The sequence below is a fragment of the Panthera onca genome, chromosome F1 (assembly GCF_046562875.1).
Source record: "Panthera onca isolate mPanOnc1 chromosome F1, mPanOnc1 haplotype 2, whole genome shotgun sequence".
In the NCBI taxonomy this organism is placed as follows: domain Eukaryota; kingdom Metazoa; phylum Chordata; class Mammalia; order Carnivora; family Felidae; genus Panthera; species Panthera onca.
The window spans coordinates 8,900,393-8,913,187 of NC_138355.1; the positions used below are offsets into that span (position 1 = coordinate 8,900,393).

Sequence of the window (12,795 nt, forward strand, 5' to 3'; positions counted from 1 at the left end):
TCAGCTACAGGAGAAATAAAAACTGTAATAATAAAGTTGTCATAATAACCTTGTCCCAATTGTTCATAACTTTCTAAAATTTCAGTGTTTTGGCTAGTATTTTTTCCACTTGCTATCAGTCCAAAGGTAACTTTTGGAAGCTTGAGGAAAAAACTGTCACATTATTTCTAACTCGGTAAAAATTAAATCCTCATCATCTCCCCCTTACAATAACACACACATAGAAGTAAAATATAGAATCAAATATCTCCCTAAGGTGAAACAATAAGAATTTGGAGTTCAAGTTAGGAAATGCTGATTATTCTCTTTTTCTAATCAAAAATAGCATTTGAAAAAGATTTTAATGTTTATTTATTTTTGAGAGCGAGAGAGAAGAATTTGGAGTTCAAGTTAGGAAATACCTATTATTCTCTTTTTCTAATCAAGAATAACATTTAAAATTTTCTTAATGTTTATTTATTTATTTTTGAGAGAAAGAGAGAGTGCATGTGGGGGAGGGACAGAGAGAGAGAGAGAGAGAGAGGGAGACACGGAATTTGAAGCAGGCTCCAGGCCCTGAGCTGTCAGCGCAGAGCCGGCCTTGGAGCTCAAACTCACGAACTACGAGATCATGACCTGAGCCAAAGTCGGATGCTCAACCGACTGAGCCACCCAGGTGCCCCCAAAATAACCTTTTTTTTTAATGGAACTCTTCACAAATTATAATGTCTTCCTTGCCCAAGGGCCATGCTAATCTCTGTACCATTCCAATTTTAGTATATGTGCTGCTGAAGCCAGCACCAAAATAACATTTTTGATACAAGTTTTACTTTGCCTTTCTACATAGGCATAATGATATTTTACCTTTAAATGACCCAAAGCTCCAGTGCTAAATTATGTTTTCCTTCAAGGAGGATATAATTTCATATTCAACCAGCACAGCAATTTCAGGCTTACCAATTAAGTCTGTAGAAGGAATTATCATCCTTCTAGTTATGATTCTTCGTGCCTAGCAGGAACTGCGGAATGAAACAAAGTCCCGTATAAAGGTTAGGGAGGCAATCCAGCAAAGTGAAGGAAACTGGATGTGAAATTTTGAAAGCACCATTCATACTTGCTGTGTTTCGCATTAGTAACTAGTCTTCCTGCTTGGAGACGAGATATTTCCCAACTTGCACTTTGCACTGATTAAAATCTGGAGCGACATTTTGCCTCTTAATCTTGGTTGGTGCTGACACCCAGTTTGCTCTTTTATGGCTGGCTCTGACCAACAATAAAAGTAACCATTTGTAAAGTCAAATAACAGGAATAGTTCTTAGGGAGACCAGCAGCCAGACTGATTCACCAAGCTGGCCCCCTTCCCAGGAATAAAGAAAATGCTAGGTAGCTGTCGTAGCTGTTATCCTGGGTGACACTCAGGATTCCCAACCGCATGGCTGGTCAGGCGAGTTAAAGAATGTCTGGGACTAGAGCAATAATGGAGGTGACCGCGCTGCGGCAAGCCCTGAATTAAGTTGGTACATTCAAAGTTGCCATAGAAACCCTCCCTGAATGTCCTCCCTTCTGCAGAACTGAGCTGATGTTTAAATGTTAATATGCCTTCTTACATTTTGTGATATGTGAAATAGAAAGCAGATAAACATAGAAGAAAGAAAACATACTCGGAGGTCTGGAATACTTGAGAACTGAATACTTTTCCCATACTAAGTTATCCTTTTAAACCAGTGCCTAAAGGAGGGGTGGTGTGGGTAGTAGCGTCTGGGAGCTGTTCAGGGCAGTCTTTATGCCTCTAGGTCCAATGCCGCGCTCTGAAAGGCACCGCTGAAATTCAGCTAACCCAGCTTGCACTTGCAGCCAGATGACAAGCAAAGTGGCCTTTCAATAGCAAACCTCCAGGAGGAAATGCCAGTTCGCACTCGTGAGAAGTTTCAGTCACTGTACATCCACATTAGATTTTCACCGCTCACTGTCCACGAGAAAACATTTGGAGGCTCTTTAAAGCGGTTACATGATCAATTAATCTATAGTATGTTTTAAATAAATATTTCTGGTAAATGTAACAAAAACCGGCATTTGTATGGCTTGCACCTAAATTATCATCATCATTGCGAAGCAGATGCGGAACGCAGAGACGAGGCAAACAATCAGGACTGTAATTTGCTCAGTAACATTGTTTTAGATCTAATTAGTGCTTATGCAGATCCTTTACAAAAATGTGAAAACTGCACCAGGATGTAATTGTTTAATGAATTTAGTGCAAAGCGCATCTGCATAAATTCCATTTTAGCTGGAAAAACTAAGTTCAACTGCTATTTGCTCCAGAGCCAAAACATTGTGAATCGTGCCCACAGTGCCTTAGCCCTGCTTTGCTGGCTTGGGTATTTCAAATAAATACTACAAAGTTAAAGCCTCCAGCTGCAGACCAACCCATCTGTAGATGTTTGTTATATTTGGCAGTATTGTAGAATGATTGTGCCTTCCTGCTGGAAGAAAAAAAAAAAAAGAGGGGGGGGGGAAACAAGGTTCTGTCAGCAAAAAAAAAGTAAAAGTTTGGAATATGCATCACCCAACAAAAGTGGAGTTTTGAATGGGAGTCTAGTTTATGTAGCAGTGAATTTTAAGCACCTGTTAGCATGGAGCCCACCATGTAAACCCAATAATATCCTTCTTCTCTGTTCTCCCCCACATTTAATTTCTGACAAAACCACGGAAATTTGAATTGGACATGTGTTTGAATGAAATGAAATTTGAGCTTTTTCTTTAGATTTCAGGGAGGGCACTAGTCACTTCTTTGTGATGGGTGTTTAAAGATCAATATTGGTAACTTGTATGCGAAGAGAGGAGTTTGCCACGGATGTTTACGTGATTGGCTGGAAAGTGTTTGGTTTTTGTTTCTGTTTTTCTGGTTTGCCTTCTGCCTGTGCTCAGCACGAATGCGCTGAGCCACGTGCTCTATTAATGACTCCCGTGCGCACGGGGCTGGTGTGGGCCCGATGGAGATGTGTCGGGCCCGCTCTGGAGGAACTTTGTAAAATGACTGCAAATATCATTTGTCATCATTCAGCTGAACGCTCCAGTTTAGGCTGAAACACCCCGAGAAGCATTCAGTCGATGTTCGGATTGAACCAGAAGCGTGTGCGGCTCCTCCTGGTTCTCTGTTGAGGGTCCAGTCTCAGGATGTCCTGGGTGAAGGTTCCCGGGAGGCAGACGGGGAGGCAGGGCGGTGCTCGCAGGAAGTTTAAGGGGGTGGGTGGGGGCAACAGTAGAGGGATGGGGGTGCCCCAGGCCCACCCGTGAGGGAGACAAGGGCACCAGGACTGGGCACCCGCGTGGTGTCACAAGGCCTCAGCCAACCACGAGGACCTGCAGAGCTGGAGGGAAGTGGGGCAAAGGCTCCAGGCCTTTGCACCCCCACATCAGGTGGGCATCAGATATAGGGGCCCCCGGGGCGGGGCCTCGGCCTTGGGCCGCTGGTCTGCAGCGGGCGCTCCTGGGGGCTGGGGAAAGAGCACCTGAGCCCGATGGGGGATCCTGGCCGGGCCTCCACCACAGCACCTGCAGTCCCGCCCTGCACACTCGGGTCCGTTTACATTATGTAACTTCGCACCGCCAGGAACGCGGCCAGGATTCTCCTCCGTCTCTTTTCCTGGAGAAACCGCAAGAGGAAGGGTAGTGGGATGAACGACCGCCCGGTGGCTGCAGGTGGTCTCGACCGCAACTGCTTCTCACCTCCTCCCGCCCCCTCTGCCCATTCCACATTCACACACTGTTTAGTTGGTGGGGTGACCCTGAGTCTCATCCCGCAGCTCCCGGCCACCCTGCGCTTCTCAGGCTTTAACTGCTGCGCGTGTCCATCATCAGAATCTGCCCTGGGAGCGCCAACAGACATCAGCACAGATCACCTGGAGGCCAGCAAATTCTCCCCAGCCCCACCGTATGACTGCAGCCCTCCCCGCCCTCCTGATGATCCATTACTTCCTCCAGGGTGGCGACTCCTTCCTCCAGCTTTGGTGAACCCAGACACAGCCTCAAACCCTGACGTTGATGCACTAGGGTTCCAGCCCTTGGGTGGCCAATCGTAAGGGCTCGTTCGCATCCACTGGGGAGGCATTTTGTATTTGGGTGGGCAGGTGCCTCCCCCGTGGTAGGTTCTATGGCAGGCATTTAAAAGGTGATGCAAAGGTCTTCACCGGTTGTGCCTACTCCCATAGTTATAGCCATGTGCCTCTTCCCAAGAGTCCTTGACTCTGATATTTCCAGTTTGCTGCTTCCTGGTTCCCTCGCGTTTGCTCATGAGTTTCTGCACATGCCACTTCTTTTTCCTCAAAAGGAGGTGATCAGATGCATAGTCCAAAGATCCTCAGTGGAGGAGGACTTCCCCTTACCTCTTTCAAGGCCACTCCTGGGAGGGGCTATAATACAGTCACTGTCTATTCTTAACTTACCCCCACAAGCTAATCTAATTCTTCCATAAGCTAAGCTTGAAACTTTTCTTCCTTAGTTGATCAACAAGGGATCTTGTGAGGATATAAGTGATCATAACAGATGAAAGCTGAGGAGGAGCTGGTGGGACAGGAGTGGATGGCCACCTGCTCATGGAGCTTCCTTGTGCCCACTTTCCCTGTTCATGCTAGACAATCCATTTGTATCTTATGATGGATCGCTCCTAGGCCTGCCTGACCTTATGACTTGGTGGGTTGGACAGAACCCAGATTATCATGGGCAGTTCTGGCCACATGGTCACTCAATGTCCCACGGTCAGGCACTCCATCTCAACCAGGCCCATCAGCATGCCAGGAGCTCTTTTTTTTCAATGGTATATCATTGTCTGCTGCAGATGGCATGGCCTTGTTCCAGAACCCTAGGGGTCTACATTGTGACTCTCCTATCGGGCTTGCCATAAACTCCACATGGCATCTTTTCCCGCCACAGATACCTCTGATAACAGAGGGTCTGCTAGTCATATGGTCCAAGAAGCAAGGCTGCTTGTATCACAACCTAGACCTGACACAGAGCTCTTTCCAGACATGGCCCCCACTCAAAGTTGACAGTCCTACGTATTACTTGATAAATATGTCAGGGTAGTATTCCAAGTGGTAAATGCAGCTTCCAGAACCCAAAGAGGTTTACCAGGTGATGCACTTCCTTCTTAGTGAAGAGAGGCATGCAGTGCAATAACTTGTCCTTTACTAAATGTCCATAGATATGACAAGCTCTTGAATCCTCCAGAGCACATGTGCCATCAAGGTCTTCAGTTACTTGCCATGTCTTGCTCATGTGGACCTTTTAACTTGCTGCCATCAAATTAGTGGACCAACGTGATGTTCTTTAAATGCCCAGACAATCCACATTACCTTTGAATTAAATTATTGCGAGAGCATAAGAGTTTTTTTTTTTTAATTTTTTTTTTAACGTTTACTTATTTTTGAGACAGAGAGAGACAGAGCATGAACAGGGGAGGGGCAGAGAGAGAGGGAGACACAGAATCTGAAACAGGCTCCAGGCTCTGAGCTGTCAGCCCAGAGCCCAACGCGGGGCTTGAACTCACGGACCATGAGATCATGACCTGAGCCGAAGTCGGATGCTTAACCGACCAAGCCACCCAGGCGCCCCAAGAGCCTAAGAGTTAACAGGTGTAGGGCAAGACTGTTGAGTGTACGTTGTTGTTCACTCCATGTGAATGTAACTGTTTCCAGAACCCTCTTCTGATGGGAATGAAAAAGAATCAAGATTAGATCAAGCCACATGTCATGTACCCCAGGTTGTGTTTCTCTAACAACAATGATAACAAATCTGGAATAACAGTAGAAATTGGTCACTTGGTTGAGTTTACAGTAGTTTACATCCTCCAGAATCTGTTGGGTTCTCACAGAGCCCACACTGATGGATCAAATGGGGTCTATGGTTACAGCCACTACTCTCCAGCTACTTTAGGTCTTTATGGGTGGCGCTGATCTCTTCTGTTCTCCCTAGGGTACAATACTGTCTTCATTTAGTATTTCGGCCGGGTACAATACTGTTTTCATTTAGTGTTTCATTTAGTGTTTCAGAGCTCCCTCTTCAGACTTCTCTATTACAGTAGTTATTGTTCCAGAAGCTCACAAACTGAAAAGAACGTGAGGTTCCGTCCATGACAAAGTATACCCATTCCGATTACACATTCAGAGACTGAGGAAATGACCATTTGATTAGTTCACTGACACAGCGGACCCACTGTGAATCAGCCCAGGTCAGGGCCTCCATTTATTACTTGGCCTCCATATGCCCTATTCTAATAGAAGGAGCATCATGATGCTTCAGATCCTCAGTTATCAATGTACACTCAGACTCCATGGCTAATAATACTGGAAATGCCAGGGTACTCCCCTTTCCCTGCTGTATGATTTTCTGAGTAAATGGCTATAGGTCTCTTTGGGGAAAGACCGAGCAAATCATCATTATATACAATTGCTGTGGTAATGCTAGGTCATTTCTCCTCAAGACCTATCTTCTTTAGTCAGTGGATTCCCAGTATAGAAACTGGACAAGGCATCATGATGTTTTATTGGGATGGCTGTCTTTGCCTCCTAATCACCCATCCTTGATTATTTTGATGTATAGATCAAACAATACCCTCATTGGCTGCCCATTTACCTTGCTCCTAGAATGTCAATTTCTGCAGATAATCTTTTTCCCTATCTGTCCTTGATGCTCACTTTAATAATTGTACTCACCTTGGGGCACCTGGGTGGCTCAGTTGGTTGTGTCTGACTTTGTCTCAGGTCATGATCTCATGGTTCATGGGTTTGAGCCCCGTGTCAGGCTCTGCACTGACACCCAGGAGCTTGGAGCCTGCTTTGCATTCCATGTCTCGCTCTCTCTCTGCCACTCCCCCACCTTGTGCTCGCTCTCTCTCTCTCTGTCTCTCCCTGTCTCTCAAAAATAAATAAATAAATAAACTTAAAAAAAAATAATTGTACTGACCTTGATTCTGGTGGTTAAATCCACCACCTGGCCTGTATTATTTGGGGACATTGTCATCCTTGCTATTAGGGAGCCAAGTTCTGTGACATTTCCTACCATCACACTCGGTCTGCAGAGAACAGTCAATACTGAGTGTCTCGCAAAGACCCATACATCGGTGTATTCCATGTTGCTTTTGGGGAATGGGTAAATGACATAATCCTTTTAAAGTTTTTTATTTTAATCACCCATTGCTCATCATGACAGGGGCACTCCTTAATCCCCATTACCTAGTTCACTCTTTCCCCCCACTCAACTCCCCACTAGTTACCATCGGTTTGTTCTCTGTAGTTAAGAGTCTGGTTTTTTGTTTTTCTTTCTGTCTTTTTCCCCCCATTGCCTCTTTGTTTTGTTCGTTAAATTCCATATATGAGTAAAATCATATGGTATTTGCCTTGCTCTGACTTATTCTACTTAGCCTTATATTGTCTGTTTCCACCCATGTCATTGCAAATGGTAAGATTTCATTCTTTTTTTATTGTTGAATGATATTTTATTGTTTATGTACACCACATCTTCTTTATCCATCCATCAATGAGTGGATACTTGGGGTGCTTCCATATCTTGGCTACTGTAAATAATGCTTCAATAAACATAGGGGTGCAGGTATGTCTTTGAATTAGTGTTCTTGTATTCTTTGGGTAAATACCCAATAGTGCAATTACTGGATGATAGTAGGATGGCTCTACTTTTTGAGGAACCTTCATACTGCTTCCACAGTGGCTGCACCATTTTGCATTCCTACCAAAAGTGTACAAGTATTCCTTTTTCTCTCCATCCTCACCAACACCAGTTGTTTCTTGTGTTTTTTACTTTAGCCATTCTTAGAGGTATGGGGTGATATCTCATTTAGTTTTGATTTGCATTTACCTGATAAGTGATAATGAGCATCTTTTCATATATCTGTTAGCCATGTGGATGTCTTCTTTAGAGAAATGTGTGTTTATACCTTGCACCCATTTTTAAATTGGATTATTTGTTTTCTGAGTGTTGGGTTTTGTAAGTTCTTTATATATTTTGGATACTAACCCTTTATGGAATATATAATTTGCAAACATCTTCTCCCTTTGCCTCTTAGTTTTGTTGATGTTTCCTTCGCTATACACAAACTTTTTATTTTGATCTAGTCCTAATAGTTTATTTTCACTTTTGCTTCCCTTGCCTCAGGAGACATATCTAGAAAAAAGTTGCTGTGGCTAGTGTTAGAGAAATTACTGCTGGTGCTGTCTTCTAGGATTTTTATGATTTCAGGTCTCACATTTAGATCTTTATTCCATCTTGAGTTTATTTTCGTGTATGGTGTAATAAAATGGTCTAGTTTCATTCTTTTGCATGTAGCTGATCAGTTTTCCCAACACCACTGTTGAAGAGAATGTCTTTTTCCCATTGTATATTCTTTCCTGCTTTGTTAAAGATTAACAGACCATGAAAGTTTGAGTTTATCTCTGGATTTCTTAGTCTGTTACCTTGATCTATGTGTCTACTTTTGTTCTAGTACCATAATGTTTTGATCACTACAGCCTTGTAATATAACTTGAAGTCCAGAATTGTGATACCACCAGCTTTGATTTTCTTTTTCAAGATTGCTCTGGCTCTTAGGAATCTTTCGTGCCTCCATACAAATTTTAGGATTATTTGTTTTAGTTCTGTGAAAAATGCTGTTGGTACTTTGATAGGGATTGCATTAAATGTGTATATTACTTTGGGTAGTAATAGACATTTTAACAATATTTATTCTTTTAACCCATGAGCATGGAATGTCTTTTTATTTCTTTGTGTTGTCTTCAATTTCTTTCAACAGTGTTTCTATATAGTTTTCTATAGTACAGATCTTTCACCTCTTTGGTTAGATTTATTCCTAACTATTATTTTTGGTGCAGTTGTAAATGGGATTGTTTTCTTAATTTCTCTTTCTGCTATTTCATTTTTTGTGTATAGAAATGCAACAGATCTCTGTACATTGATTTTGTATCCTACAACTTTACTGAATTTGTTTATCAGTTCTAGCAGTTTTTGGGTGGAGTCTTTCAAGTTTTCTTTTTTTTTCCTTCGAGTTTTCTGTATAGAGTACCATGTCATCTGCAAATAGTGAAGGTTTTACTTCTTCCTTACTGATTTAGATGCTTTTTATTTCTTTTTGTTGTCTGATTGTTGTGGCTAGGACTTCCAGTACTATGTTGAATAAAAGTGGTGAGAATGGATATCCTTGTCTTGTTCCCGACTTTAGGAGAAAGGCTCTCAGTTTTTCCCCATTGAGGATGACATTAGATGTGAATTTTTCATATATGGACTTTATTATGTTGAGGTATGTTCTCTCTAAACCTACTTTGTTGAAGATTTTTATCATGAATGGATGTTGTACTTTGTTAAATGCTTTTCTACATCTATTGAAAGGATCATCCCTTCTCTTATTGATGTGATGTATCATGTTGATTGATTTGTGAATATTGAACTACACTTGCAACCCAGAAATAAATCCCACTTGATCATGGCAAAAGATTTTTTTATTGTATTGTTGGATTCAGTTTGCTAATATTTTGTTGAGGATTTTTGTATCTATGTTTATCAGAGATATTGGCATATAGTTCTCTTTGTGTGTGTGTGTGTGTGTGTGTGTGTGTGTGTGTGCACGCGCGCACATGTGTCTTTATCTGGTTTTGGTATCAAGGTAGTGCTGGCCTTACAGAATGAATTTAGAAGTTTCTCTTCCTTTTTTATTTTTTTGGAATAGTTTGAGAAGAATAGGTATTAACTCTTCTTTAAATGTTTTGTAGAATTCGCCTGTGAGGCCATCTGGTCCTGGACTTTTGTTCACTAGGAGATTTTGATCACTGATTCAGTTTCATTGCTAGTAATCAGTATTGAACAGACTGAAATTTTACATTTATTTCTGCCTCAATTTTGGTAGTTTGTATGTTCCTAGGAATTTATCCATTTCTTCTAGGTTATACAATTTGTTGACATATAATTTTTCATAATATTCTCTTACACTCCTCTGTATTTCTGTGGTTTCAGTTATTATTTCTCTACTTTCATGTCTGATTTATCTATTATTTGATGAGTTTATTTGATGAGTCTGGCTAGAGATATATCAATTTTGTTGATCTTTTCAAAGAACCAGCTCCTGGTTTCATCAATATCTTCTATTGCTTTGGTTTTGGGGATTATTTTTTTTGGGGGGGGAGCTCCTGTAGCATTTATTTCTTCTCTAATCTTTATTTTTTCCTTCCTTCTGCTGGATTTGGATTTTGCTTACTCTTTTTCTAGCTCCTGTAGGGGTACATTTAGGATCATTATTTGGGATTTTTCTTGCTGCTTGAGGTAGGCTTGTATTTCTATAAACTTCTCTTTCAGAACCACTTTTGCTGTATCCCAAAGGTTTGGGATTGTTGTGTTTTCATTTTCATTTTTGTCCATGTAATTATTCTTTCTTCTTTGATTTTCTGGTTGATTCACTCATTGTTTAGTAACATGTGTGTAACCTCCATGTATTTGTGCTCTTTCCAGATTTTTTTTTTATGGTTGATTTCTAGTTTCATAGCATTGTGGTCAGAAAAGATGCATGGTATGACTTGGATATTCTTGAATTTGTTGAGGCTTGTTTTCTGATCTAACAGGTGATCTATTCTGGAGAATGTTCCATGTGCACTTGAAAAAAATGTCTATTCTCCTGTTTTAGTATGGAATGTTCTGAATACACCTGGTAAGTCCATGTGGTCCCATGTGTTATTCAAAGTCATTGTTTCCTTGTTGATTTTCTATTTAGATGATCTCTCCATTGATGTAAGTGGGACATTAATTTCCCCTATTATTACTGTATTATTATCCGTTAGTTCCTTTATGTTTGTTACTGTTTTATGTATTTGAGTGCTCTATGTTGGGTGCATAAGTATTTACAATTGTATCTTTTTTGTTGGATTGCTTCATTTGTTATCATATAATGTCTTTTGTCTGTTGTTACAGTCTTTGTTTTATAGTCTATTTTGTCTGATGTAAGTATTGCTATTCTGGCTTTCTTTTGACATCCATTTGCATAATAAATGTGTCTCCATTACCTCCCTTGCAACCTTCAGGTATTTTTAGGTCTAAAAAGGGTATCTTGTAGGCAGCATATAGATTGGTCCTTTTTTTTTTTAATGTTTAATTTTGAGAGAGAGAGGGCACGAGCAGGGGAGGGGCAGAAAGAAAGAGAGACACAGAATCTGAAGCCGACTCCAGGAGCTGAGCTGTCAGCACAGAGCCCAACGTGGGGCTCAAACCCATGAACTGTGAGATAATGACCTGCGCCAAAGTTGGACACTTAACCAACTGAGCCACCCAGGTGCCCCAGATGGGTCTTGTTTTTTTTGTTTTGTTTGGTTTGTTTTTGTTTTTGTTTTTGTTTTAACGTTTATTTATTTTTGAGACAGAGAGAGACAAAGCATGAACAGGGGAGGTTCAGAGAGAGGGAGACACAATCTGAAACAGGCTCCAGGCTCTGAGCTGTCAGCACAGAGCCTGACGCGGGGCTCGAACTCACGGACCGCGAGATCATGACCTGAGCCGAAGTCGGCCGCTTAACCCACTGAGCCACCCAGGCGCCCCTGGTCTTGTTTTTTTTTTAATCTATTCTGTCATTCTCTGTTTTTTGGTTGGAGCATTTAGCCAATTTACATTCAAAGTAATTATTGATAGGTACATATTTATTGCCATTTTAATACTTATTTTGTTGTTGTTTCTGAAGATTTTCTCTGATCCTTTCTTGTCTTTCTCTTCCATCATTTGCTGCTTTTCTTTAGTGATATATTTGGATTTCTTTCTCTTTATTCTTTATTTATTCGTAGTTTTGATTTGTTGTTACCATTAAGTTTATGTATGGTTTACATCTTCTGCATTAAGTTTACATCTTCTGCATACAGCAGTCTATATTAAGTTGATGATTGTTTAAATTTTAACCCATTCCTTACTCCTTTCCTCTCCTGTCCTCTCTATGTTTTAGGTATATGGTATCATATTTTACATTCTTCTATTTTGTGAGTTTCTTGACTGATTTTTTTTACAGAAACATTCATTTCACATTTCCTACCATCATACTGTCACATTTGGTCTTTCCTTTCCACTTAAAGAGTCCCCTTTAATATTTTTTTCAGGGCTAGTTCAGTTTTTGTTTGGGAAACTCTTTATGTCCCCTTATATTCTGAATGATAGCCTTGCTGAATAGAGTTTTCTTGGATTTTTCACATTCAGTACTTTGAATATATCATGCCACTCCTTTCTGGTTTGGAACATTTCTGCTGAAAAATTCACTGATAACTTTATGGGGTTTCCTCTCTACATAACTATTCTTCTGTCTTGCTGTTTTTAATGTTTTTCTTTACTACTTAGGATGCCATTTTAATTACAATATCTCTCAGTGTGGATCTGCTTTTGTTGACGTTGTTGGGGGTTCTCTCTGCCTCCTGGATTTAGATATCTGTTTCCTACTCCAGATTAGGGAAATTTTCAGCTATTATTTCTTTAAATAAATTCTCTGCCCCTTTTTCTCTCTCTTCCTCTTCTAGTACTCTTATAATACAAATGTTATTTATTACATTTAGCAGAGTCACTGAGTTTCCTAAGTCTATTTATATTTTGCATGATTCTTTATTCTCTCTCTTTTTCTTTCAGCTTGATTACTTTCCATTACTCTGTCCTCTAGGTCATTAATTTGTTCCTCTCTTCTCCCAGCCTGCTGTTCATTCTATCAAGTGTGTTTCTTATTTTGTTTTTTGAGTCCTTTTATCTCTGCTATGTTATTCCTAATCTCTGTGTTAATGGTCTCACTGATGTCTTCCA

General features: G+C 40.8%; 1 non-coding gene across 1 annotated transcript; it reads right to left on the bottom strand.

Annotated features, from left to right (window-relative positions):
- Positions 1 to 676: 676 nt before the first annotated feature.
- Positions 677 to 780, bottom strand: LOC132686959 (U6 spliceosomal RNA). Its single transcript, XR_009613912.3, has one exon. It is a non-coding gene; the product is annotated as a U6 spliceosomal RNA (small nuclear RNA).
- Positions 781 to 12,795: the final 12,015 nt, after the last annotated feature.